Source organism: Panthera pardus, unplaced genomic scaffold (assembly GCF_024362965.1).
Source record: "Panthera pardus isolate Hobbes unplaced genomic scaffold, ASM2436296v1 HiC_scaffold_11, whole genome shotgun sequence".
NCBI classification, from domain to species: domain Eukaryota; kingdom Metazoa; phylum Chordata; class Mammalia; order Carnivora; family Felidae; genus Panthera; species Panthera pardus.
Genome location: NW_026526666.1, coordinates 25,852,490 through 25,879,377, shown reverse-complemented (window position 1 = coordinate 25,879,377; position 26,888 = coordinate 25,852,490). Strand labels below are relative to the sequence as shown.

At 38.0% G+C, this 26,888-nt stretch overlaps 1 long non-coding RNA gene across 1 annotated transcript in view; it reads left to right on the top strand.

The window, feature by feature from the left end:
* The window catches only part of LOC109271888 (uncharacterized), a 64,868-nt gene that overhangs the window by 4,241 nt on the left and 33,739 nt on the right, over positions 1-26,888 (top strand). Inside the window, exon 3 of the long non-coding RNA XR_008418523.1 lies at positions 1,672-1,761. This is a non-coding gene — a long non-coding RNA (uncharacterized LOC109271888). The remainder of the gene's footprint in view (positions 1-1,671; positions 1,762-26,888) is intronic.

Genomic DNA, 26,888 nt, shown 5'->3' with positions numbered 1-26,888 from the left:
GTCGAGGTCCCCCTTGAGGCTGGTGAGCCCATCCCCCACTTTTCAGAATGGGCCTCTAATGCTTACAATGTTCCCTCCTCAGGAGAAGGGATGTGTCTGCCTCACCTGGAAGTCTCTCCCTCATCTCCAGGTTGGGGCCAATACCGAGTGTCTCACAAGCGACTAAAATCCTGGTTTGCCCAGGACTGTCTTAGTTTTAATGCTGACTGTCCCATGTGCCTGGAAACCCCGCAGTCTAAGGCAAACCAGGGTGACTGGTCAACCCCTTGTCCCAGAGGGCCCCCAAACTCTGTGGTGTGGTGAGTGGGCCAGAACTCCCAGTGGGACCAGGCTGAAGCTGATCTCTAGGCAAGACCCATCCTTATAAGAGTTTGCAGAACTTCTTCACCCTTAAGCCATGTGAGGTCACAGTGAGAAGATGGCAATCTATGAACCAGGAAGTGGCTTCCCACCAGATATTGGATCTGCTGGTGTCTTGACTTTCTGGCCTCCAGACATGTGAGATGTAAATCTCGGGGTGCCTGGGTGGCTCAGTCTTAAGCGCCCAACTTGAGCTCAGGTCATGATCTCCCAGTTTGTGAGTTTGAGCCTTGCATTGGGCTCTGTGCTGACAGCTCAGAGCCTGGAGCCTGCTTCAGAATCTGTGTCTTCCCCTGTCTCTACCCCTCCCCCACTCGCACTCTCTCTTTTTCTTTCAAAAATAAATAAACAGTAAAAAATATTTAAGGGGCGCCTGGGTGGCTCAGTCAGTTAAGTGTCCGACTTCAGCTCAGGTCATGATCTCACAGTCTGTGAGTTCGAACCCTGTGTCAGGCTCTGTGCTGACAGCTCACAGCGTGGAGCCTGCTTCCGATTCTGTGTCTCCCTCTCTCTCTGCCCCTTCCCTACTCATGCTCTGTCTCTCTCTGTCTCAAAAATAAATTAAAAAAAAAAAATTAAAAGAAATTAAAAAAAAGAAATAAATGTCTGTTGTTTATAAGCCCCTAGTTTATGATATTTTTGTTATAGCAGCCCAAATAAGCTAAGACATATGTCAAACCAGTAACATTTTTATTTTAATTCTTCTCTGCTGATGCTCCGGTGTGAAGTGAGAACTGGATGTATGTCTCTGTATATTTCCAAACCTGGCTCAGCTTTATAATAATGTATTTAAACCACAGTTCATGTTGAGGAGTGTTTCTGACTTGCAGAACGTAATGTGAAATCTCTGCATGTATGTGAGGGTGTGGTGTGTGTCTGTGTGTGTGCTCACACAGTGAGGCTCCTTTTGTCCTCCAAGTCCTGAAGATGAGCAGGGTAATTCTTAGCTCCAGGGAGCAGAGTGCCTGCAAGCTAACACCATGCATTCAGACTCAGATCCTGGCCCTGCTGCATGATCCAGAGCTGCATGATCTTGGGGGAAGTTGCTTAACTTTTGGAACCTGTTGGCTCATCTGTGGAGTGGGACAGAACGTAGTTTTCGGGTTTGTTGGGAGGAATAAATAGACTAACACACAGTGCCTTGTTGACAGTGAGTACTCCATACATTGCTATTATCATTTTTCTCCTGGTATGATAGGTGACTCAATTAGTTTTAAGCCCGATTTTGGAGTATTTTACATAGATAACTTTAACAAGCACACCACTCCTTTTTCCACCTTGTACTTACATAGGGCTTTTGTTTCTCAACAGGCCTTAAATGAGGTATCTCATCTGAAGTTGACGGCCACTCTGTAAGGTCAGCGGAAAGGCATTTCAATCCCCTTGGTCAAGGCTACAGAGGTGAGTCTGGAGTCCATATCTCCCACTCACTGGTATTGCTTCCTAACATAACACGGGCTTGTCTAAAACAAGGGATATTTCTTTTTCATCTGAGGACAATGAGTACAGCAATTTCTCAGGTTTTTCAGAACCTTCTGAACCCACATTAATCCACACTATTCCTCTGAAAGGAACACAGGCAAAGAATACAGGCTCTCTTGTTCACAAGAATTGCCAGTGCTCTTTTTTTTTTTTTAATTAAATGAGGATGGATACCGTCAGTCACCCACCCTCTTTTTAATTTCCTATGTTCAATTTGATTAAGATGTGTTTCTTGAAGATATGTGCTATCTGGTTCTTGTTGTATAAAAAGTTTAATATCTTTCCCCCTTTTATTGGACTAGTAAGGCATTTGACATTAAAAATAATAGCTTTGAATTTTCCTGTTGCTGTCTGCATTCAGTAGGGGGAATATTAAGAATAGATGGGAAAATTCATTTAGTTCTTTCTCTGAAGGGTCCTTTCAAAGCATGATACTTAACATGATCTACTCTATAATCCACAGATGCACAGAATAAATAAAATAGAGTGATAACGTAAGTTCCTTAGTGTCTAATCCAGGAAATGAATGTCTGTTAAAGAAATATGGCTAGCAATCTTTTAAAAAGTCACTGGAAACTTATTTCTTCCCTGTGTGTTTAGCTGAAGTGAGCATGTGAATTTATTTTCGAGGAGGGGAATTGCAAGAGAACTTAAAACTGCATTCTGTTTTACAATTTAAACCTGTCAAATTACTACAACCTCTGAGTTGTGTCCTATGCCTGATCCCAAGTCTTTGTTTTTGGACGAAGACTTTGTTTTGGACAGAACTTCTAATATCTCACTGTGGGGGGGAAGGAAGAATAAGCGAACAGGCTGAGGGTCCTGCACTAAAGTATGCCGGGTGCTGATAAGACGTCAGCCATGCTGGAGTCAAATGGAGCGGAAACTCTCAGGTTGGAGCCAATATGGGGTGGCTTTCAAATAAGAAGGGGGTCTGCTAAGTCTGCATGTTGTCCTCCAGATTGGCTCCATAATAGCTTAGTGGTTCTAAGGACTTAGGGCTCCAAATAGAGTAACGACCTCTGGGTGTAAATCTTGATTTCTCTAGTACAGCCTTTACACTTTGTGCATCAATTTGGTGATAGCCAGCTTCCAACTAGATTTATGACCCTCAAAAACTGTATGAAATAATACATTTGCTGTTTTTAAGTTTGCTATGTTTTGGGAATAATTTGTTATGCGCTAGTAGATAACTAATACAATTTTCTTACTGGCAAAGTGAGTATTAGTGAGTATTAGTATTAGTACCTGCCAACGTACTAAGTGACATAGTATATATAAATGGCACAGAGTTAAATATTCAATGAATAGTGGTTGCTATTTTTATTGTACTTAACACTCTTGACTTGGCCAGTTGACTCTTCTCTCAGATCTAGAAATAGCTTTCATTACTGTGTAGTGCTGGGACTTTTGCTAGTGTCATTGTTTGAATCTCCATTTAGCAAATACTCTTCCCTTCTCTCATTTAACCAGCACTGTCCTGCCTCATCACTGCTTCTTGTGGAGGGATGGGGAGTCAGCTAACTTACCAAATAGTGTTTGTTGAGTCTCTGCCTTGGTGTCCTAGACACTGGGTCAATCAGCCTGGAAAATCAGTCCCTGAGAACAAGAAGGATGCTTTGGAGTGAGACTTTTGTAATTAATTTTTCTTTTTTGACAAATTTTTCCATTTTGAGAGAAGACAAAGAATAAGTTGGACGGTGGAAAGGATAAGAGTGTTGAATGGAGTGATTTAGAGTGATTCTAAATTTATTTTTTAGTAAAAATGGAAGAAAGCTCTTTGACCCCTTTATACTTTTTATTTTAATTTGTTTTAGTGTGAGATATCAGTATGTATTTGTAACACACAGTGGTTATATAGTATTGATTTTCTTCTCCTAGAGAAGGAAAATGCAGCTACTCTCAAATATTTATCAGAGAGGCACTCCTGCTCTTTTGGGAAAGTCTTCCTGGTTCTAACTTCTAGCTCCAGGAATTGTATGAGAGGAAAGGAGCACCTACCTAGTTGGCCAGAATAAGGGAATCGACCTTGGCAATCAGTACGAGAAACAGATGTCACATATGGATGTCACAGACTGTTCTCACAGCCTGGTTCTTTTAGCATTCACAGCTGTGTATGCCATGGATGGGTCAATACCCTTTGATAAATGTGTTATTTTCCTCCATAGTTAAAGATTTTGGTCAAAAAATGGCCTTTTCTATGAGGGGCATAGAAGATAAACAAAATAATGTCTTTCACAGTGGGGTAAACTGACAAACTGAACAATTATGTTATCTATCTCAAGATAGATAAAACCAAAAGCCAGGTACTTAACTTGCACAGTAATCTGCAAATTGATACTGTTTCATTGTTATCAGTGCTGTTATTTTTAAATCAATGCAGCAAGCACACAACGAATGCCATGGATTATGTAGATGGTAGATTTGTTTTTGTGAAAGTGATACCATTTTTAATTGATTTACTTCAATTAAATATATTCAGATGAATTACTTAGATGTCTATGAATCTTTAAATTCCCTTTGGTCACCAAATCTTTGGATACCAAAGATACTCTGGAATAGTCTGTGGGTAAAAGAAAGCAGCAGATTTATCAAGAAGAGACCTAGAGAAAAGAGATGTAAAATAGTAACCTAAGGAGTCAGGATGGTTCTCTAACCTTTATGTGAAGCTGTTGGTGGACCTGGGGCTTGATTGCTTGTCCTTGGAACAGTCTCAGCTATGTTTTAGTACCGCCTGAAGGCTCCTGTTTCCTTTCTCTTTTTCTGAGTCAGTGCCCAGTTATTAGCAGAGATGTTTGCCCTGGGGCCTAGGGCAAACAGGGATGAGTAATGAGAACCTTTCATTTGTGTTTAGCAGAGTACTGTAAATTTAATTGTTCTAAATCATGCTGTGCTATAGCATATTGATTTGCTAACTATAAGTTGAATGTTATTTGAGAAATGGTTCTTGTTCTATTTCTATTAATAAATTTCCAGGTTATTTTAATTAACAAATTCTTACATTTAATGCAGTGGGCCTCACTTGTCGAAGCATATTTGCATGTAATGCTTGACCGAATCTCACATAACATCTCTGTCCATATAGCTGTGCATGTACCTGAGGGCATTTCTGAAAAGTTCTCTGTCATTGTGATGATACATTTAAATTTCTTGTTCAGGGACTTTCACGTGAAATGATCTGGCAAACAGGCTTGTACTCTTGAATAAATTACCAAGACTGCTGCCCAAGTGGTTCCTAGACAGGGAAGCTATAGGGCAAATGTGTTTTATAGAATAACTGACAACTTCTAGAAATAACTGATGAAATAACTAAAATAAAATCAGAAATGAGAGATGACATGGCAACCGGTACAACAGAAATACAAAGGATTGTGAGAGACTACCACGAGTAGTTATACACCAACAAACTGGGCAGCCTGTAGTAAATGGATAGATTCCTAGAAACACAACCTACCAAGACTGAATTACGAATAAATACAAAATCTGAACAAACCTACTACTTGGAAGGAGATTAAATGAGTAATCCAAACTGTTCCGACAAAGTCCAAGACCAGATGGCTTCACTGGTTAATCTTATAAAACATTTAAAGAAGAGTTAATTGCAATACTTCTCAAACTCTTGAAAAATAGAGAGGAGGGAACACTCCCAAACTCAATTTATAAGGCCAGCAGTACCTTAATATCAAAACCAGACAAGGGCACTACAAAAACAAAACAAAACGAACAAAAAAACAAAAAATGAAAAACAAAAGACAAAAAAACCAAAAACAAAACAAAACAAAAAAACAGGGAAATATCCCTGATGAACGTGGATGCAGAATCCTCAACAAAATATTAGCAAACTGAACTCAACAATACATTAAAAGCATCACGCATTATGATACGTGGAATTTATTCCAGGGCTGGAAAGATGGTCCAATATCCACAAATCAGTTGCTCTAATAAACATTAGTAAAATGAGGCACAAAAATCATATGATCATCTCAATACATGAAGAAAAAGCATTGGACAAAATTCAACACCCTTTCATGATAAAAATTCTCATCCTGATAAAACCTCTCAACGGAGTGGGTTTAAAGAGATCATACTTCAACATAATAAAGGCCATATATGACAAGCCCACAGCTAAGGTCATACTCAGTGGTGAAAAATTGAAAGCTTTTCTTCTAAGATCAGGAACAAGATAAAGTTGTCAACTCTTGACACTTTTATTTAACATAGAAATGAAAATGCTAACCAGAGCTATTAGACAATAGAGAATCCAAGTTGGGAAGGAAGAAGTAAAGTTGACTCTATTTGCAGATGGCACAATATTAAATATAGAAAACCTGAAGGACTCCACCCAAAAAAGTATAAGAATAAACAAATGCAGTACAGTTGAAGGATACAAAATCAGTATATAAAAATCAGTTGCATTTCCATACACTAATAACAAACTATCAAAAAGAGAAATTAAGTAAACTCATTTACAATTGCGTCAAAAAGAATAAAATACCTAGGAATAAATTTAACCAAGAAGTGAAAAACCTGTATAGTGAAAACTGTAAGACATTGATGAACGAAATTGAAGAAGACATGAATAAATGGAAAGATAATGTATGCTTATGGATTGGAATAATTAATATTGTTAAAATGTCCATACTACTTAAAACAATCCACAGATTCGACACAATCCCTATTAAAATTCCAATGGCATTTTTCACAGAGATAGAATAAGCAATTCTAAAATCTTTGTGGAACCACAGAAGACCCCACATAGCCAAAGCAATCTTGAGAATGAACAAAGCTAGAGGCATCCTGTTTCCGGATTTCAAAGTATATTACAAAATTTTAGTCATCAAAACAGTATGGTACTGACATAAAAATAGACACTTAGATCAATCGAACAGAATAGAGAACCCAGAAGTAAACCCACATGTGTACGGTCAATTAATTTATGACCAAGGGGCCAAGAATATACAATGGGAAAAGGATAGTCTTTTCAATAAGTGGTGTTGGGAAAACTGGACACTCACATGCAAAAGTATGAAACTGGACCACTATCTTATACCATGTACAAAAATCAACTCAAAATTGTTTAAAGATTTGAATATAAGACCCAAAACAATAGATCTCCCAAAGAAAACATAGGAGTTAAGCTTCTTAGCATTGTCTCATTAAAAAAAAAATTGAATAATAGAATCTCTTTGACTACTGTGGATATGAAGCTTTTCTGGTTACACGTGTTGCAAAATCTTCTATTTGTTACTTACCTATTTACATTTGTGATGGTGTATTTGATAAAGAGTTCTTAATTTTCATGTGAAATTTATTAACATTTCTTATGGTTAATGCCTTTTGTATCCTGCTAAAGGAGTATTTTTATCTACCTGCAGGTCATGGAGATATTCTTTACTTTTTCCTTCTGGAAGGTTTATTAATTTGCCTTTCATATTTTCATCTCTGATAAATCTAGAATTAATTTTTTTGTGTATGGTACATAGTGAGGGTTAAGGTTTTTTGTTTTTTTGTTTTTTTTTTTTTTAGTGGATATTTAGTTGACCCAGTGTCATTTCTTAAAAAGAATATCCTTATCCTACTGTGATTGTGGTGCCAAACTTGGTTGTAAATTAGGTGTCCCTATATATGTGGTTATATTCCTGGGCTCTTTATTCTGTTCCATAGTCTGTTTTTCTATTTTTGCCCCACTACCACACTGTCATAATGGAGCCTAAAGAATAAGTCTTGTTATCTGGGAGAACAGGTACTCCTAACTTTTCTTCTCTTTCTCTGATTGTCTTTGCTGGTCTTGGTCCATTGCGCTTGGCCCATTCATGTAAAAGTTGAAATTCTCTGTCAATTTCCACAAAATATATCTTTTGGTAATTTTATTGAATTTGCATTGAATCCATACATCAATTTGAGGAGAATTATCATCACAATGTTAGGTTCATTAGTTCATCAACATGGTAAGTGGTTCCATTTGTTTAGGTTTTCTTAAAATTTTCTAAGTTATGTTTTATAATTTTCTGTGTAGTAGTCTTACAGATCTTTTGTTAGATTTACTTATATTTATCAAATTTTTATAGTATGATAAGTCATATTTTAATATGCCTTTTCAAACTGTTTGTGACTAACATATATAAATAAAATTGATTTTAAAATATTAAACCTTATCCAGAAAACCTGATACATCCATTTATTAATTCTAATAATTTACTTGCATTTTTTTAAAACACAAAAAATAATAGCGTCTGCAAGACACTGAGAATTTTATTTTTTTTCCAATCCTGGTATATTTTATTTCTGTTTTTTGCCTTAATGGACTGTATAGGCCTCCAATCAATTAGAATAGAAATAATGTTAGAGGTTTTCATATCTTATTCCTAATATCAGGGAGAAATTTTTCAACATTTAATATTTAAGTATCATGCTTAGTATTTGTTCACTGTGAAATTTTATAAGATTAAGGAAGTTCCCTTCTTAGTTTATCTAAAAACTTTTAAATTAATTAATTTTTTAAAATTTACATCCAAGTTAATTAGTATAGTGCAACAATGATCTCAGGAGTAAATTTCTTAATTCCCCTTACCCACTTAGCCCTTCCCCCCACCCACAACCCCTCCAGCAACCCTCTGCTTGTTCTCCATATTTAAGAGTCTCTTATGTTTTGTCCCCCTTCCTGTTTTTATATTATTTTTGCTTTCCTTCCCTTGTGTTCATCTGTTTTGAGTCTTAAAGTCCTCATATGAGTGAAGTCATATGATATTTGTCTTTCTCTGACTAATTTTGCTTAGCATAATACCCTCTAGTGCCATCCACGTAGTTGCACATGGCAAGATTTCATTCTTTGTGATTGCTGACTAATACTCCATTGTATATATATACCACACCTTCTTTATCCATTCATCCATCGATGGACATTTGGGCTCTTTCCATACTTTAGCTATTGTTGATAGTGCTGCTATAAACATAGGGGTGCATGTGCCCCTTCAAAACAGCATACCTATATCCCTTGGATAAATACCTAGTAGTGCAATTTCTGGGTCATAGGGTAGTTCTATTTTTAATTTTTTGAGGAACCTCCATAGTGTTTTCTAGAGTGGCTGCACCAGTTTGCATTCCCACCAGCAGTGCAAAAGAGAGCCTCTTTCTCTGCATCCTCGCCAACACCTGTTGTTGCCTGAGTTGTTAATGTTAGCCATTCTGACAGGTGTGAGGTGGTATCTCATTGTGGTTTCGATTTGTATTTCCCTGGTGATGAGTGATGATGAGAATTTTTCAATGTGTCTGTTAGCCATCTGGGTGTCTTCTTTGGAGAAGTTTCTATTCATGTCCTTTGCCCATTTCTTCACTGGATTCTTTGTTTTTTGGGTGTTGAGTTTGATAAGTTTTTCATAGATTTTGGATACTAACCCTTTATCTGATGTGTCATTTGCAAATATCTTCTCCCATTCCGTCGGTTGCCTTTTGGTTTTGCTGATTGTGCAGAAGGTTTTTATTTCAATGAGGTCCCAATAGTTCATTTTTTGTCTAAAAACTTATAAAAATAATTGTGAATGGATGTTGAATTTTATCAAATATTTTCTCTGTATCTATCAAGTAATCTTATGATTTTCTCCTTTATTTCATTAATTTGGTTAATTACATTTTATATATCTGTTATAAATAGCATATACTTGAAAAAAAAAAAGTGTAGTCTGATCACTTTTGTTCTTCAATTGGAACATTTAGTCCCTTAACATATGATGTAATTTCTAATATACTAAATTTAAATCAATCATGCAAAATTTTTTTGTCTTCCTCTTCTATATATTTTTTTCTTGTCTTATCTTCCTTTGTTTTGTTTGTTTTTGTTTTTGTTGTTTTCTTCCTTCTTTCGGATTTATTATGTTTATTATTCCTTTTCTCTCTCTACTCACTTGATAGTAATATTAATACATTCCTTTCTTAGTCTTTTATTGGTTACTCTAGAGATTGCAAGGGTGCATTGTGTGAAATATATCTACTATCAAATATTTCCTGTCTTGCACCCCATCCTCCTGTGTCATTCTTCTCTTGTGCTTAAAACTCCAAAAATTTTCACCAAAATGGTAAAAAAGAATGCTGATATTAATAACACAGTAAAAATCTAAAACAGGCATGGAGCTCATGAGAGGCAGTTCTGCCCTCTCAGTGCATGCTGGAATGTTCTCAGCCTACATCTCCTCAATGCTGAGCAGCAGGGGAGAAAATATGGAGGCCATTGGCACTATCACCATCACCACCACTGTGGGGCCCCCTGTCTCAATTATGATACCTGGTCCTCCTGGTCTCTGCTGTCCTAGCCCATCCTTCACTGTTAAGGTACTATTTTTAATAAAGGCAAACTGAATTATTATTGTTATGACTTTCTTTTGTCTTTACAACTTCTGACAAAGATTTCATTCTTCTGACTTATTCTCACAAGATTTTCATTGGTATAGCTCTGCATCTTTGACCTTCACTTTTGAAAATGGTAATTTTTAATATTTTAAATGTTTCCAAAAGATATAAAATCTTCTCAGGTGTTGAACTGAACTCTTAGGAAAGGAGTCAAAACAGTCTCCTTAGGCAGTTTGGTCACAGGCATATTTTATTTGGCCCACAGAGTATTTTTAAACATTATTTGAATTTTCATATCTTTCGGTGAACCACATAATCTCCATCCTCTCTCCTGTCTTAACGCCCAACCTCCCACACTAGTGTTACCCCTTTCTGGCCCCCAATATTTGGCAAGGGGCCTTATAAGAAATTGGCCCTGCTTTTGCAGTCAGAGATTTGTCTCTTCAGCAAGACTAGAACTGAAAACATTCTGAAAGGGACAATTTGATTCTCTTTTGTATTTTCTTAAAGAGAACTTGAAGATAGATTACTGAAACACTGCATCTCTCTCTATCCCTTTGTCTTCCTCCCTCACTCCCTCCCTGTCTCCCTTTCTCTCTGTCCCCACTTGAGTGATGTTTATCTTTGCTCACAAAGATCTAGGGTAAGTCTACTGGAGTGGGGACCCTAACAGAGCTGCTAATGTCACCTCTTTAGAGCGGTCTTTTCTAATTATGTCCTGCAGAGTAGTTTTCCTTATTATTCTGTTTCTCACCTCCCAGTTTCTTGTCTTCAAGCTGTTTATGAGTTAGTAGTTATTTTACTTCATTATTTGCTTACTTGTTTGTCTGTCACTCCTTCTGGACCTGACACTCCCTAAAGGTGGACGCTATTGTATTCTTGGCATATAGCACAGTGCTTTGCAAGAGGAGACACTGAATAATGTTTGGTTTAAGTAATGAAAGAGAGAGGAGTCATGGTCATGCAAACTCTGTATACGGTTTCCTCCCTGTGACCATGCTCATCTCCTGTAGAAGCTGCAGCCTACAGAGGCAGAGAGTTCATGTAGGCACCATTGCTGGTGGTCAGCCCCATGGTAATTTTCCCACTGGGAGCCTGAGAAAGCAGTGAAAAATCTCTTAAAATGGAATCTCGATATCTCTCCTGGGGAAAATATGTGTGTACGTGGCATGTGGTCTAAACAATGAGAAAATTGATTAGGTCATACACCTGGAAGGGGAAAGGTGGGGGATTTCAATGTTATTAATCCATGACCTGATAAAAGCCCAGATTCTCTCTGCATCTCTGTTCTGTTGTCCTGGGCTGGCTTCACACTGGGGCAGGAACTCCTTGTGGTTGTAACATGCAGTACTGGTGCTACATGCTTCGTCTTTCACATCTGACTCTGTGTGTGTGTGTGTGTGTGTGTGTGTGTGTGTGTGTGTGTGTGAGAGAGAGAGAGAGAGAGAGAGAGAGAGAGAACCTCTTACCCAGCCACTTAACAAAAGACTTTTTCTTTCCTTTTGGGTGGATTGGACCAAATTGGGTCACATGCCCATGTCTGAACCAATAATTCCCTCCAAGCTTTATTCAGAAATCACCTCCTGGGGCACCTGGGTAGCTCAGTTGGTCAAGAGTCCAACTTCGCCTCAGGTCATGATCTCGCAGTTCTTGAGTTTGAGCCCCACATTGTGTTCGCTCCTGTCAGTACAGATCCTCTGTCCCCCTTCTCTCTGTCCCTCTCCAACTTGCACTTTCTCTTTCTCTCTCTCTCTCAAAAATAAACAAACATTAAAAAAAAAAAAAAAAAGAAATCATCTCCTTCAGTCCTTCCCTGACCATTCACTCTAAAATCACAACCCAACTTTGCAGCTTCATTTCTGTCTAATTCACTTACTATCATCTAACTAGCTATACCTTTTACTTAGCTTTTCCTTTGTTTGCTTATTGTTCGTAGTCTCCATAAGGGTAGAGATTTTATAAGTGCTATTACCTGTGGTATCTTCTTTGTCTAGAACAGTACATGACTTAGAAGCCATCTAATAAATATTTATTGATTGAATTAGTGAGTGAATGTGGCCAGGGATTTCATGGGACTGTTGGCTTTGGCCTTTTTTTCTTTTTAACAGCTTTATTGAAATACGATTCCCACACCATATAATTCGCTCATCTGAAGTGTACAATTCAATGGTTTAGTACATTCACATAGTTGTGTCTCTGCTACCACAATCACTTTTAGAACATTTTCATTACCCCCCAAAGAAACTCCCCATCATTTAAACATTATACCTCATCTCTTGCATTCCTCTCAACCCTGGGTAACCACTAATCTACCCTCTGTCCCTATAGATTTGCTTTTTCTGGAGGTTTCATAGAAGTGGAATCAGACACTACTTCTTTCACTTAGCATGTTTTCAAGTTTCACCCATGTTGTAGCACGTATTGGTATTTCAGTTCTGTTTGTTGCTGAATGGCATCCTGGAGTATGGATACATTGTGTTTTATTTATTCGTCTATCCACTGATGGACTAGCTTTGGTTTCTAAACCAGTCACTATTAAGGGCGATGAGTGTGCCGTGATTGGTTTATGATACTCCTGGCCCCTCTTCTTCTCAGTTCCTCCAACTGTCCCACATAAAGGGAGGAACATAGTGGATCTTAGTGGACAACCATCAGCAGATCAGTATTGTGTTTCTTCTTTTTTCTTTCTATCTTTGTATTGTAATATTTTCCTCCTTCTAGTCATTATTATTATTATTTTTTTATATTGGAGGGTCAATGGCTTGTGGCATCAAAACCACAGTAAGACAGAAGGTAAGCCAGCAACACAGGGAATCATATTAGCTCTGTCTTCAGTTTAATTTCTTCATAAAAAAATCTCTCATTTTTCAATGGACACTGAGGTGTTACTCTGGAGGACTGCAATAAGAAATATCACCATTCACCTAGGATGTAAAATATTTTCCCAAGGCAGTCTCTTCTTAATTTCCTGTGTTCTGTCTGTTGGAAGGCTCGCTGGTGCAAAGCCAATATGAGCTATGCTATATTTCAAACAAATGCCTTTTTGTTCTGGAGGACTGGGTATTCTTTTTTCTTTTCCAAGTAATTAACCCAGTCAGGGAAAAATATCAAAAGTCATTTTCCCCGGTTTGTATCCCTTTTCGTCTCTGGTCAAGGTTGGAACATTCTTCTCATCCAGAGTATTTCCAAAGACAACTTTGTATAGCCAGTGAGGACATTGTCCACACTTTTTAATTCAGTGGCAGAGACTTTGGGAAAACAGCATGCTACTTGTAGTCCAAGCAAAAAGGTGTAAATGGCTTTATTGAAAATCAATATGCTCTTGTGAAGTGCTGCTCATTTCTGAGTTCTTCACCTCACCGATGAGAGTTGGAAGAAGGTTTACAGCTATGGGTCTCTGAGTTTGAGGTTTTATTTTTTTCCCGTGTTTTCTACCGTGAGCATAAGGTTAAGGGATCATTTGGTGTTTTATTTATTTACTCTTTGGAAGAAGAGAAATATGGCATTTTCCCCCCTCTTTGATAACCAGAGTTGAACTCCCACTAAGGGGTATAGCTGTCATTCACAATGTGGTCTCCTAAGTGAGGTCAGATTTGGGCAGACTTTGGAAAGGTGTTTGGAGTTTAAAAGTTCCCTCAGGAGACTGTGGAAACCCTCCTTAAGCCCAGAGAGTGAAGTTGAGGCACTGGAGTGTTGAGTTCCATCAGTGTAGGAAGGCAAATGTCTTCATACTCTATAAAGAGTGCTCAGGTGCCTAAATTAGGTCTAGTTCTGACCATTATTGTAAGAACACAGACTGGTTTTAATTGGTCGCAGTTTTGGTGAAAGATGAGCTGTGAGATTGGATTTATCAAAATTTATGTGCTAGTTGCTGTTAATATGGCAGCATTTGAGGAAGATCAGGGTCATTTGTAATGACTTCATTTGATTTGTACAGATTTCGATGAATTACAACATTTTTCCTGTTGTAATTTACAACATTTTTCCTGAGAAACTAGATATTTCCTCATAAATTTCCATCGACCCTTTAAAAAGTTTAACCTTCATTTTAAGCCTAGAGATAACATAAATCTGGACAGTGAGGTATGGGTGATGGTAGCTGTGTCACAGCAAGGTCTTAATGAAATAGAGCCTAAGAGGGGGCCAGAGAAGAGAGAAGACTGGAAAGTATGCCCTTGGACAATTTCTTAATGAATCAATGTCGAAGGGTCACTTACTTTATTTATTTATTTATTTATTTATTTATTTATTTATTTATCAGTGCCTTGCAAATACATGGTATTCAGTGCATTCAGTTGACCTGAACTGAATGCGACCTATAGAGACATGACCCCAAATAATTTTAACTCCTGCTTGCAAACAAAGTGTTTTACTTTTTGGTGTTTTGGGTTAGGAAGGAGGTGAGGACAAGCCCAGGAGTAAATAGTCTTATTTCTTAGCTTCATATTTTTTTTCCTAAAAAATTCCTGCCTACATCAAAGCAAATAATATTTATCTTTGGCCTCATTTGCTACATCCTTTACCCAGACTGGTGCTTTCATTTCTTTTCAGTAACTTTGGATCCTGTTGTGAGAACTTTGAGCAAGCCCAACAAGGCTTGCTAAGTCCCTAGAGAGGGGCTCTTACTACAAAGTATTACTAATATTCCATACTGTAACTTAAACATTGCCTACTGTACAATTTGATTACTAGTTAATTAGAATTCTGTATAATTTGATCAGAACCTCTGGAATTAAATCATTTTATATTAAAAAAATTATAAAACTTGATTGTTCCAAGAAAAGATTATTAGAATGCCAATCAGGTGGTTAGAAAAAATTGTCATCAAATAATAAGACTAATCTTATAAACGAATTGGAAAACAGCCAGAAAAGCCAGCCTAAGCTTGTTCTCAAAGTGTGCCTCCAGGGAACTGAGAGCTGTTGAAAATTTTCCTAACAGTTCTATGGGCTGACCTCTTGTGGCTCAGATGTTTTTAATAAGACAGTGGCTACAAGTTTATCATTGCATGGATTGAAAATTTATTCGTGATATTTAGTAAAATAAAGTCTAGGCGTAACCACCATTGTTTTGACTCATTCGGTGATATTATTCATTTACTTACGTGTATGTACATACCTTTATTTATTTGGGGTGATTCTTCAGGTGAGATAAACAGTATCACACCTGAAAGGTTTTCTGGAACATAATCTATTATGCAAAATTGAATCATTTATCTGGTAATATTTGGGCAACCCGATCATCCGTTTCTTTCCTTCTTGTGTGTGTGCTACCGTACATCAGATTGTAGGTTAGGGTCGATGCCATTTATTTAAAGTGTGTTGAGAGGAAATGGCATTGCAGGCATCTGTTAGGAAGATTTAAAATAGTTTCCTGACACATTTGACTCACCTCGGTCTGACTTGACCAGGTGAGAAAAGGCAAAAGGATGGCAGCTAGCACTGGCCAGCAGGTTTGGTTGCCTTAGTCACTTATAACTGGACATCTCCATGTCGAAGTGACATGATTGTGAATTTACCTTTTCACAAAATATGACTAATTTGGGGACATTTAAGTACATAATACATGTTATTAAGTAAAAGAAGAATACCACATGGAGTTTTAAAAAAAGTAATGAAGAAACTTCTAACTACGAATAGTTCATTTGAGCACTTGATCTAATATGCTATGTTCAATATCCTTACAGAATTTCACAGAGTTAGCCAATTTTGCTTATTCTCTACTGTATTGTGTTTCTGTTTGTTTGATTGGTTAGTTGTTCGCATAAACAAACATTTTATCTCAGATAAAGAGCCCTATTAATCTAACGTTCAGAGAGATATTTTTCTATTGCCTCAGTTCTCTCTTGGCAAAACCTGATAGGTTTCCTTCACCTCTCAAAAACCATGTTTTGTTTCTTTTGTTATTTTTTGCCGTAATATCTCTTAAGGAGAAGACAACGAAGTAGATATTTTTTCACAGATGTAAAATGAAATTTTGGAAATTTTATAAATTATTCTGAAGAAATTGGTATTATTAATATCGTTACTAGAATGTGTAATACTATGGCTTTTTCCTTTTTTTTTTTTAAATTTGTTTTCTAATGTTTATTTATTTTTGAGACAGAGAGAGACAGAGCATGAACGGGGGAGGCTCAGAGAGAGAGGGAGACACAGAATCTGAAACAAGCTCCAGGCTCTGAGCAGTCAGCACAGAGTCCGACGTGGGGCTCAAACTCACGGATCGTGAGATCGTGACCTGAGCCGAAGTCGGACGCTTAACCAACTGAGCCACCCAGGCGCCCCTTATGGCTTTTTCAGAGAGTGTATCTGTCCCACTGGTCAGATTCTGGAGATTACAAGGAAAACACTCAATTATTTCCTCAATAGAGGAGGATTCCTGGAAGGATATATCAATAACTTGAGTCTAAAAGAAAGTTCTTTCATCAATTTTCAATTTTCCTGGACTCTGTAATATTCAGTAAGTTTCTTAAATACTAATATCAATAACAATGATAAAATGTTAATAGGTAACATTTATTGAGAAGTTCCTAGGTGATACACATGATACAGGGATTATGTAATCAAGCCTTCAAAGTAGCTCTATAAATTAGGTATATTACCTTCATTTTATAGATGAAATGGTGACTTGGTGAAGTTAAATAATTGTCCAAGGTCACACTATTTTTAAGTGGGGATTGGACTCCAGATAGATTGAATCCAGACCTTGGACCATGTTGTGTGTTGGATTCATATAGATTTTTAAATGATTAAAATTGCACTCACTGGCTCAAAAACCTGAACGTGAAGATCATTTTTCCATCCTTTATCTATCTGCCACTCCCAACCCCTCCAAACCGTTTAAGTCCTCTTACTAGTTTCTTTCTAATCACTTGGAGTTTTCTTAATGCACGTATGAACAGCTATGAGTATATATTCCCTCATGTTATAAAATATAAATTGAAGCATTTACATACACTAGACTGTGCATGCTTGTCTGTATTTTGTAGAGCCTGACCCTTAACTCCCTACTCACTCCACCTTTCATGACCGTCTTTGAACTGTTAAACTCTATAGACCAGCCACCTTGGTTGGGTGGTTTAAGCACATTCAAAAATGGAAAGAGTTAATGCCAGCCTTCTAGAAAGTGGCTGCTCCTCCTAATGTCCAGTCCACATAGGATTATCTTACAATGCATAAACTGGTTCCTCCAAGGAGGGGCTAAGACTACCTCCATCTAGCATGGGTGAGGAACAATGAGTTGGAAATGCTCTGCTCAGAAATTAAATGTAAATGAGATAGGTACGGACTTTCTTGGTTTCTCTGTATGTCCATGTATTATAGTAAGATAGATAGTTGATATATCTATAGTAAAGTACATACATATATATGTATATATGTATATTTATGTATATATACACACATACACACGTTATATATATATAAGGTATATGTATAAAAGGTATATATATTATAACAAGATATATATATATAAGGTGTGTATATGTGTGTATATGCATATATATGTATATATATCAGACTCTCTCTATATATATAAATCTATTTTTTAGAGAAGTTTTAGTTTCACAGAAAACATTGAGCAGAATGTATAGAGAGTTTCTATAGACCCTCTTTCCCCACATATGCATAACCCCCACTCTCAATATCCCAAACCACAGTGGTACATTCTTACGTTAAATTATACTGTCTTGTTTGCTTTTGTAATATGCTAACTCCAAAACAAGACTTACATTTAGTTGACAGCATATTGAGGGCATCTAGTTTGCTCAGGGCTCCACGTAGTCCTGGTGCAGTAGTGAGTGAGGAAAGGGTGAACAGAGGTCCTAAAGGAAAAAAAAATATATAGTGGTGCATGCTCTCAGAAATTTGGGAAATCAGACCACATACATAAACTGACCAGAGATTTCATTTCCTGAGAAATAATACACTAACAAGTGCAAAGTAATACCCCCATGAAAGACACAATTACTACTTAAGCAATATAGACCTTGAGATCATGTGAGCATGGTCTGGGTTGAAATTTACCTTCTATACCACTTCGGGTAAAAGGTAGCACCGAGGGTGTAAATCAGTTTATGGAGGTCACACTGAGTCTGTTTAAGGCAGTGAATCATTTTCTAGTATTTACCAAGCCACTTAAATGGCAACCATGTGTTTGTAATTACTATAAATGGTTCTTAGTCATTTATTAAAACAGGTCCGATGAGAGCTTTACTTGACAATATTTGGTCTTTATTCAACATTTTTTGAGCCACTTCTCTGTGACCACAAGAGGCAACACGATACTGTGAAAAGAACGTAGACTTGGGTGCCAGAGACTGGCATTTTCTTTCTTTTTTTGTACCTTAACCACTTACTAGCCTGTGACCCTGATCCCATGACTTCACTTTTTAACGCTTCAGCACTTTATAATGTTGATATGAGGATGGATGAGACAACTCCTATCGAGTGTCCCACATGGTGACCAGCACATGGTAGTTTCAGCATAAATATATAACCTATTTGTTCAAAAAGTTGGAGAAACCAGATCTGTTTAATAGAGCAAGACTGCTGAATTTTAACCAACAGGGAACATAACAAAATGATTTTAAACATATACATATTATAATTGAAGTCGGCCTACCCTTAAGCTCTTCTGAGAAGTGAGAGTTCACTATGGAGCTGACTTCAGTGCAGTGGATAGAAGAACAATAAACTGGAGAGGGCAGCACCTGGCAGCATTGCAGGGTATGTGGCCACTGAGGAAAGACCTCGGGCATTTAGGTAGAAAGGCCTTCGGAATTTGCCACAGTTTGAAGGTCTCAGATGACTCAGATGATTTCGTGTTCCCCAGGCTGAGCTATTGTCAACATCTTAGGTGCTGCGAGGCCGCCCCCTAGCAGGTCCCAGTGGGGATGTAGCCTGTGGATCACAGGATTCTTGGATGGTGTGTGGTTGCCTTTCAGCAAATAGGCGGTGGGGTCAGTCATTGATTACCCCCAGTGAAAGCAAGATACTTGTCCAGGATGCAGCTGCCAGATTGCCAGACAAGCTTCTCTGTGCCTGGAACATTTTATCCACACACTGCTTCCAAGGTAGCCTGTCTTCTAAAGGGGTTTCTGTCATTAGTTTTGGAGAGAGGATTTCAGTCTACCCTGCAGTCCCATTTTTTGACTGGTGGCCTTACGAGGGTTATTACTTTGTTGGCTAAAGAGCACTAAAATTTTATGACATGCCATATGGAACTAAAGAATTAAGGAGGTGACCTCCTTTGTATGGAATTATTAATTCTAATTATCACCCACCTCCTGCCTTCAGGCATTTCTCTGGCCCCTGGATGAGGTCTGTAACCAGTGGTCTGAAAGTGTATTGTTTTGGCTTCTGAAAGCTGTAATTTTCCTGAGGTGGCAGTTGTGGTAGAGGACTTTTTCTCTTTCCAATTTCCCGGATACATCCACACATGGAATTGAAATGGCCTCTCTCTACCTGCTGTGTGCATAGGACCTCTACACCTGTTCAGTCATGAAACCACTAATGAGACCTCTCCTGTCCTATTCAGGATTTTGACGGAATATGAAATCTCATTACCAGAGTCAATGAATGACATCTGTTCCCCATCCCCCTCCTGAAGCCATCATTTCAAGCTGCTCAGTGCTGTGAAAAAGATGTGCCACGCAGAGAGAGAATTAGAGTCCAGAGGAGAAGGTGTCCCTCCCTTGTCCAGCAAGAGGGCAGATAGAGCTGTCTAGTATTTTGGTTCCTATTTAGACCTTTGCCCTAAAAGAATTAGCATAAAAGGAAATTTCAGTATTACAGGCTTAAAAAAAAGTTCTGTTTGCTTCTGAAACAAATTGAAACCTGGCAATACAAGGTTTTCTTGCTAGGGAAGATATGGAAAATCTTAACCTGAAAACATCCAGCTAAATGGGTAAATGATTAAATTGATTAAATGTTAAGTTGATTTAAAACAGGTATGAATAAAAAGGTTATTTATTTAGCTTGGCCTCTCTCAAATCTTTTGGGAAGAGGAGGGCTATAAATAAATATACATGAATATAAAAAGTAAATATATATCATAAAAATTTTTATCTGGGGACTATTCATGCCTAGTAACATATATGTAATACAAAATCAATATAAAATGCCACACAATTAATTTATCCAAAATATTTCATTGTTTCCATTCATTATTCATTTATGGAAGTGGTCACTAAATCAGCATTTGTTGAACATGTATTATGTGCCAGGCATTTTAATTGCTGCTGTGGATACAAAGATGAATAAAATCTCAATGTTTAGAGAAGGAGACATGATGGGGCCACCTGGGTGGCTTAGTTGGCTGGGCACCTGACTCTTGATTTTGGCTCAGATCATGACCTCACAGTTCGTGGGGTCGAGCCCTGCGTTAGTGTGGAACCTGCTTGGGATTCTCTCTCTCCCTCCCTCTCTGCCCGTCCCCTCACTTGTGCTTTTTCGTGCTCTCTCTAAATAAATAAATGAACATTAAAAAAGAAAAGAAAGGGCGCCTGGGTGGCTCAGTCAGTTGAGCGTCTGACTTCGGCTCAGGTCATGATCTCACAGTTTGTGAGTTCGAGCCCGCGTTAGGCTCTGTGCTGACAGCCTGGAGCCTGCTTCAGATTCTGTTGTACCTGTCTCTCTGTTCCTTCCCCACTCGCACTCTGTCTCTCTCTCTCTCTCTCTCAAAAATAAATCAAAATTAAAAAAAAAAAAACACTTTAAAAAATAAAAAAAAAAGAAAAGGAGGCATGATAAAGTAAATCATTGTAGGCTTTGTGGGAAGTCCTATAGCTGATGGATTGGAGAAGCAGGATCACTCCTCCCTGAGGGGTGAAGGCCTGACAAGGATGGAATTGCTAGCTAGGGTCTTGGGGTGGCCAGAAAGACACAGGCAGGAAGTCATTCAAGGCAGAGGGAGCGTGTATGTATGAAGGTGAGCAGGAAGGAAAAGGCATCTCAGGTTTGGAGTCTTACCAGTACCTTGATGCAGGGGGAGAAGATGCTCTGAGAACAGAAATGATGTTGGATAGGTTCTTTGGGTCACATCACATGGGGCCTTTTATGCAAGTAGAAAGTTTGGGCTTTTTGCTGCAAGAGGAGTTTTATTCTTCTTTGTCAGGAATAGACTCTCAATAAAAGTTTATTGAGCAAAGCTGAATTGCACTGAAGATTTTCAAAATTTTTATTTGTCTTGCAAAACTGTTATGTGCACATGGTAACAACTGAACTATAGTTGATTGTTTTATCGTGAAAACAAGCCTGCAATTCTATTCCTTCCTACCCTGATAAGGTATCACTCTCCAGAGGCAAACTCTTCCTCTTCTCCTCATCCTCCCCTTCCTCTTCCTCCTCCTCTCCGTGCGTGGTTTTTGCCATATTTTAGATAAGGCCTTTCGCTTTTATTTCTTGTTTGGTCAATTTTAGGTGACACCTAGTGATGTCAGAAGTAAAGGATGATGATTTAATTCACTTTTTTTCTGCCCCTTACTCCTTCTCTTCTGTTCTCAGAGTTAGATTCTCAATGTGGTCGTTATTTTTATTTCTTCCACTAATTACCATCATAACTGTTAACAACATGCTTGCACCTTCAGCTCCTGTTCAGTCAGATTTGGTAGTGGCTTTTGATTCGCCACTTCATACAACAGATACCTTTCTCTTGTGCTTTCTTCCCCGCTTCTTCCCCTCCCCAGCCCTGCTCAGTCCACCTTTGTTAGCTGCTCCTCTTTTAAGTTTGCTTTGTCAAGGTAGTCAAGGTTTACGTCTTGTACTGTGAATACATGTGAATGTTGGTCAGCATTAGTCAACGATGGCAGGTCACTGTGTGCTAGGATAATACTTTGATCTCTGTGAGCCCCGTGTTGTAGTCCAAGCCATGCAATGCAGACTCTTCATAGCGTTAAGATCAAAGGCAAATGGATTTTTCTTTCTTTCATTCCATGAATTGCTCAAAAATGATTCATTTTACTTTGTAGTTGGAGCCTCACTTCCGTGTGCACCTTCTGTTGTTTTCCTAGAGTTCTGTTGCCTTTCTGTTGTTCTTGCATGGTTTTCTCTTAAGATAGCTTTAGTTTCTTTTTAAAATTATTAATGCTGCCTTCAATCCTATTGAGGGCTCATTCTAATTTTTCTGGAATCCTCCCTCCTGCCACCCTCTGTTCTTCTACTGGAATCTGAATGGTAACTTCCTGAGTTTGCTGCACGGCCGCCGTCTTGGGAGCCCTAGATACTGCTCTCTTGCATTGTCCAGTTGTTTCCTGGTTCCTAGTCATCTGTTCTTTTTGTTTCCTTGTTTCACTGGAGCCTCTCCTTAAGGAAATTCTCCCCCAAATAATCTTTCTCTTGTTTTTCACATCCCTTCAATCTTTATCTCCAATCCCTTTGCACTTCCCTTCTTCTACTCAGGCAACAATTTTAATGTGCTCAATGTGCATGTTTTTGCATGTATGTGTTCTTGCGAAAATGTGTGTTTTTTTGTTTGCGTACTTTTTTTTTTTCCCATTTAAGTAAATGGCATTGTATTACTGTGCTGGTCATTTGTCTGTTTCCCTTCAGATCCATTTCCTGATTTTTCTTGCTGGGTTCTATATCACACACCAGGGCATGACCCCTGCAACGTGCATTTCCCAGACGTCACTGGCTTCTGGCTGGGTTTGACTAACGGAAGGCACCCGTGTGAGATTAGAGGAAAGGAGGAAGGGACAGGGAGGGAATATACCACCCTGGCCTCATGGCCTCGGCCTCATGGTGACTTGGACAGTGGCTGTATCACCGCTGCGCTGCCAGCACCAACCAGGTGACCCCAGCTTCTAAGCTCCAGTAACATCTTTTCCCTTTATTCCTCTAACACATGCATCTCAGTGGGGGAAATTTTGCTTACATGGAAGCTACAGTGGTTCTTGGCAGAGGGGAATCTCACTTTTTTACATATCATGCACAAAGAGATGCATGGTGCATCACGGTAGGGGATGATTAGGGAAAATCTATCTAAAAAGTCTCAGAGGAATGATAATGAAAAAAACACACACCAGCAGTTGTTGATTTGTGCTTTGCCTTAATACTCCTCTGTCTTTTCTTTCAGCTCTTCTAAAATATTCTTAATTTTCTGTATTCTTAATTTTCCTCTATTTAACTACTTGGCCTAAGTACTGCTTTCTGGGAAGATCCTTACTGACATAATTATATATTTAATTTTGTTCCTTACATTTCCCCCCACTAAGCATTATATTTGGTAGAGCAATCTTTGTTGCAATGTATATCTAACCCATTGCTTCTGGCTGCTGTACGGTATTTTGTTTTGTACTTTTGGCATAGTTAACATAAAACCTCTCTCTCGTTATAGATAGTTAGATTGCCTCCAGTTTCTTACTCTACAGAAAATCTACATCAAGCATCCTCCTATATGAACCGCTGGTGACCAGTGAGAATTGCTTGGAGATATAGATGCAGGAGGGGAATTGCTGAGTCAGGTGTAACATCATTTTGACTGCCAGCTTGTATGCCAGAAAGTCAGCATCATTTTACATTCTCACCAACTTCATAATTTTTGTCAGCCTGATAGAAATGATATCTCCTATATACTTTAATTTGAATTTCTCTGTTTACTGTTTTTTAAAAAATAACTTTTCATATATTTGTTGGTCTTTTGGGTTTCCCCTTTTGCAAGTTGCCTATTCTTATATTCCCATTTTGCTTAGTGAGGTTGTTGTTCTTTTTCTTGTTATTTTGCAGATGTTCCTTAAATATTCTAAATAGTGACTGGTTTAGACATAGATAGATCTCAGTCTTACATGTGTCTGTTGATTTTGTCAATGGTTTCAAATGGTAAGTGGAGCTTAAATTTAAAATTTGAATGTAACAAATTATGAATTTCTTTTTAGTTTGGTAGTTTATGCTTTAGTTTTTTTTTTTTAGTCTTTTTTAATGTTTATTTTTGAGAGAGAGAGAGCAAGCGTGTAAGTGGGGGAGGGGCAGAGAAAGAAGGAGGACAGAGGATATAAAGCAGGCTCTGTCCTGACAGCAGTGAACCTGATGTGGGGCTTGAACTCATGAACTGTGAGATCATGACCTGAGCTGAAGTCAGATGCTCAACTGACTGAGCCACCCAGGGGCCCTAGTTTATGCTTTAGTTTTAAATAAAACTCCCAAAAATTCCTTTCTAGTCTTTAAACAGTGAAGATATTCTCCCACATTTTTACCTTAAAAGTTTACAGTTTATTCTTTCATTTTTAAGCCTTTAATTCATCTGGAGCATATTTTTGAATGGAGTTTTCAATAGGGATCAACAATTGTTTTCTGTATAATGAAGTATTGCCCTAGCATCATCTAATGAAGGCAATAGATGTCTCCATGCTTTCTGTTCTGTTCAATTCACTTATTAGTCTCTTCTTTCATGAATACAACATGATTTTGATTACTATGGTTTCATAGTTTCCCTTAGGGAAACTCTCACCTCCTCTTATCTCCTTTTGTTAAGGCCGACTTAGTTATTCATGGATGTGTATTCTTTCTTATAAAATGTTAGAGTGTATCTATCAAGTTCCTCATAAAAACCCAAACTGACATTTTGAGGTGAAATTATATTGAAGAAAGATAAAATTTTCAGTCTTTACATGACTAAAATATCTTCACTTGCCCTCAAACTTAATTGATAATTTGGCTAGGTACAGAACTCTCAGTCTAAGATGATTTTCCCTGAGAATCTTGAAGGCATTGGTCTATTGGCTTCTAGCATCTGCTGTGTTGATGAAAAGGCATCCTGGGTAACTTGCAGGTAACTTGTTTTTCTCTGTAGAAGCTTTTAAAGTCTTTTTGTTATATTCAGGGTTTTGATATTTCACAACGGTGTGTTTAGATAGAGGTTTCTTTTTTTTCCCCCCTTTTCTTTTCTTTAATTCATCATGCTAGGCATTTTGTTTGTACTTTTAATCTAGAGACACATGTCTTTCTTTAGCACTGGGCAATTTTTTTATATTATTTCTTCATTAATTTCTTACCTTTTAATTTTTTCATTTTCTCTTTATGGAATGTTTATTAATTGGATGTTGGTACTCTGAACTTTTTGAGAAATATTTTTTGTGTCTTTGTCTATTGCTTCAAGTTTAGGAAATTTCTTTGACTTTATTTTTTAGTTTCCTCCTAATAATTTTATTTTGGGAATGATTTTAAATGTCCAGTATCTTAATTTGTAATTTGCACTACTTATTCCTTTGTCATAGCACCCTGATTTTGTTTTATGAGTGTGATAGCTTTTTTACTCTTTTTGTCTACATGAATTAGACTTTTAAAAATTGCTTCTCCTCCCTGACTTACTTTTGAAGTCAGTTTTTACATTTCTCCTTCATAATTCTGGTTCTCCTCAGTTTCTGGTCATCAATGGCTATCCCTTCATGTATAAGAAAGTAGGATTGGATTTCTTCTCCCATTATAGCAGTAGGAATGTTTTCCTTGAAGTCTCTTCTCTGGATGAGAATTCTCAGGGGAACCCAGCATGGCAGGGCATGGCAGTATTTACTTTATGATGGGCCAGAGGGAAGCACCTCACAGCCCCTGGCTTCAGAATGCCGGATAAGAAGGTCTTTTCTCAGAAAAGAAAATCAGAAAACATGGTGTAAGTGTTTGCTATTCCCATCTGTTCAGTTTCTTTAGAGAAGATCTAGTGGCTTTTGATCCAGGAGTAAATGGTCTCTGCCTTGGCCGGGGAGGTGATAACTTGCATTTTTATGGATAGAATTTGTCTTGTACATGGTTTTAGAAGTTCCCCAATCAAGACAATGTGTTTGTCCATGTTCATGGGAAACAGATGGCACCTTCAGTATAAAATAATTAAAGGAGGTTTACTTACCAAGGGATTTTATACAATGATATGGGTATGAAGAAACCATAAGAAATGATGTAATAACTCAGTATCTTGGCAGCATCTGAGCTGTTACAATGCTGAGACCCAAAGGTACCAAGAAGGGAGGGAAGTTTTGGTAGTCAGCCTCCTAGAATGGTGGACAGACAAAACCATCCATCAGAGACTCCTTCGGTAAAAAGCCACCACTCTCCTCCTTTCCATCTCTTACAAGTGCTCCACATTAGCTCAACCAGGGTGCAAGCCACAGGGCATGGGAACCAGCTGATATGGTCTATCCACATGATCTCCCAGGACAGAGACTAGGCTGAAGAAGGGCAGAGAGGGGTCTGGCAGGGCAAATGAAAAATAGCACAGTAGTTCTATATTGTTGAAGCTCATCTGTGGTTCCCATATATTTTGAGAAGGCTTGACATCTGGAGCTGCTTTTGTTTGCGTACTGGAGATAGACATGAATCAAGGGACCTTCTAGCTTTGGGTGAATTTGGTGCAACTATTTATTAATATGCCACAGAGGTGATCTGTAGCAAGGGTATATAGGTTATTTTTTTTCTAGAAAATTATGCATTATGTGAAATTGGGAAGGATAGTCTGTTCTGATTCTTCAAATTGTCTTTGGATCTGAGATATTTTTCTTCTTTTATTTCTTACTATGTATATTTATTTGCTTTTACTCTGTTTTGTTAGAATTCATAATGGTTTGTCTGCTTTGGTGTTTTTAACTAGTAAAAAATTTTTTTCTCTTTAGGGGCACCTGGGTGGCTCAGTTGGTTAAGCGTCCAACGTTGGCTCTGGTCATGATCTCATGGTTTGTGAGTTTGAGCCCCACATTGGGCTCTGTGCTGACGGCTGGG